Source organism: Arachis duranensis, chromosome 3 (genome assembly GCF_000817695.3).
Source record: "Arachis duranensis cultivar V14167 chromosome 3, aradu.V14167.gnm2.J7QH, whole genome shotgun sequence".
NCBI classification, from domain to species: domain Eukaryota; kingdom Viridiplantae; phylum Streptophyta; class Magnoliopsida; order Fabales; family Fabaceae; genus Arachis; species Arachis duranensis.
Genome location: NC_029774.3, coordinates 41,767,826 through 41,770,228, shown reverse-complemented (window position 1 = coordinate 41,770,228; position 2,403 = coordinate 41,767,826).

The window sequence follows — 2,403 nt, the reverse complement described above, 5'->3', positions numbered from 1 at the left end:
AACAAAGTCACTTAAGACTTGAAAAAGAACTACTACAACATACTCAACTTACTCGAAAACAATCTACCTAGATTGTGCCATGTTTACAACAAAAGGGATACTACAGCTAGAAAGCGCACCTTACTCCTTAATGCACACTTTTTCTGACTTGAAGTGATGAGATCCAAAGTGGCGTAAGAAGTTATAAATGCAAATCGTGGTCCGACCTCATTAAGCCACTTGTACTAAATCAAACTGGCAAGGGGCAAAGCCTAAAACGAGTTGCACAAATAACTTAAAGACAGCGTGATCATAATCAAACATCAATACGAAGAGGATGTAAACCCGACGTCACAACAATTTGTTTAAAACAAATTGAGAAAGGATGGCGATTTATAAGAATGCCTCCTCAAGCCAAGAGGTAAGTATCCGACCTTACTAAGTTGACACAAGTATAAAACAAGTTATCCGACCTCCCAAAAAGAGAGTCTAAAATAACTTGTAAAAGTCACATAGCAACAAATAGTAAGATTCAAGAATGGCATGACTGAATACTCGAGTCCGACTTTATGAAGCTCGACCTCGAGTAGGGGCACTGGCTTATCATGAAAGCTAAGTCCAAAATTATTAAAAACTAAAGACAACATTCTACAATGATGCTAGAGCACGAAAGAAGAACGTGACCCCCTTCCAGAAACCTGAGAGCAAACTCAGATAAGGAAAGAGCTCTTGAGACAAAGGATGGCTACGAGATTCGCCGCAAAAGACCTCATCTTGATAAGAAAAAATATCAGGCTACTGAGTTCGGGCGAATGAAAGCTGACAACAAAAAGGATAGGACCCTACAAGATTACTGAGATCTTAGGAAAAGGTTATTACAAGGTGATTGACTTAAACAACACCGAGCTACCAAGGTCGTGGCATGCTTGTAACATGAAAAGGTACTAAAAACGAACTCTACTCCCTGATGTACTCTTTTTCCAACTTCATGATTTATTCCCAAAATATAAAGGATTTTTTCTGAAGAAGGGTTTTTAACGAGGCATCGTAGTAGAGACTAAGGGATCATAGATAGTGAAAAACCCTTAGTAGCAATAAAAGTACCTTCGCAAATAAATAAAGATCTTTTATCTCTTATAAATTCCTTCTCGTTTTTCTTTCTTTCTACGAAACGCACCGACTTAAGCTCGACAAAGCGTGAAAATCCCATGAACCGACCTAGATGGTCGTCAGGATAAAACGACGAGGTACAAGTCGGTGTAAAGAGGTTATAAAAGTCAATCGTAATAAACTCGAAAATTATCTGACTTACAAGTCGGAAAAACCGAGAAAAAAGGAAACGCATCGCAAAAATAACCTAAATCATAAGAGCTCAATAAATCAAAAATTGAGTATAAGGAATACCAAAAAGAGATCAGGAAACCTATTGAAAGCACTAAGGCAAAAGGCTGTCCCGAGTTGTTAAGGAAAACTTAACTTAAAGAAAGGGACAGTCAGCCAAGAAAAAGGTTTTTCAAAACAAAGATCAAAAAGGTTTTTTCTAAGATTACTGAAATCTTAGAAAAGGGCTACTACAAAGTGTCTAACTTCGAGGGTGAAAAACTACCCAGGTCACAACACACCTCCAACATAAGGAGATAAAACAATTCCTTAAGAAAATTGATTTTCTACAATTAACACACACCAATTGAAGCTCGATAAACCGCGAAAATCACGGGCCGATCATATAGAAATCGCCTGGATGAAGCGACGAGGAACCAATTGGTGGAAAGAAGTTACATATGCGAATTGGAAAGAAAACACCTCGAAACAGCTCGGGCCAAACGGGTTGAAAAAGTTGTGTTTAGAACAAGTCGCAAAAGTAACTTGACTAAATATGCCCCTTGAGGCATAAATACGATCTAACAACTCGATCCACACGGATAACAAATGGATCGTACAAAATCTCAAGCCCACAATCTCATCTCTACAAGTTCTAAAAATAAACGACCTAGTCGTATAAAATGGAACACTTTCACAAAAACAAGTTGTTCCAAGAAAACTTGTTCTAGCATTCACAACAACATAAGGATAACTTGGATTAAACGAGTTATGCCAATCAACCATATTTTCAACGAAATTGTGTTAAGCACAAGTCGTGTCTATCTAAAAGCAAAGCTTTAAAAGTGATTTGTATGAAAATGAATCACTTCAACCAAACGACTCGTATAGAAATGAGTTAAAAAGGAAGGATTGTAAACGTTTTTGAACAAAATCGAAACGTAAAAACTATCCTCAAAAACAACTTGTGTAAAACAAGTTGTATCATACATAAGGATGACAACCTTGTAAAAACTAGAAAGGGGAGGGAATAAGCATATAATCCCTTCACCTAAGGCGCCAATTTATGCTCGACAAAGCGCAAAAATCACGAGCTGGCCTTTT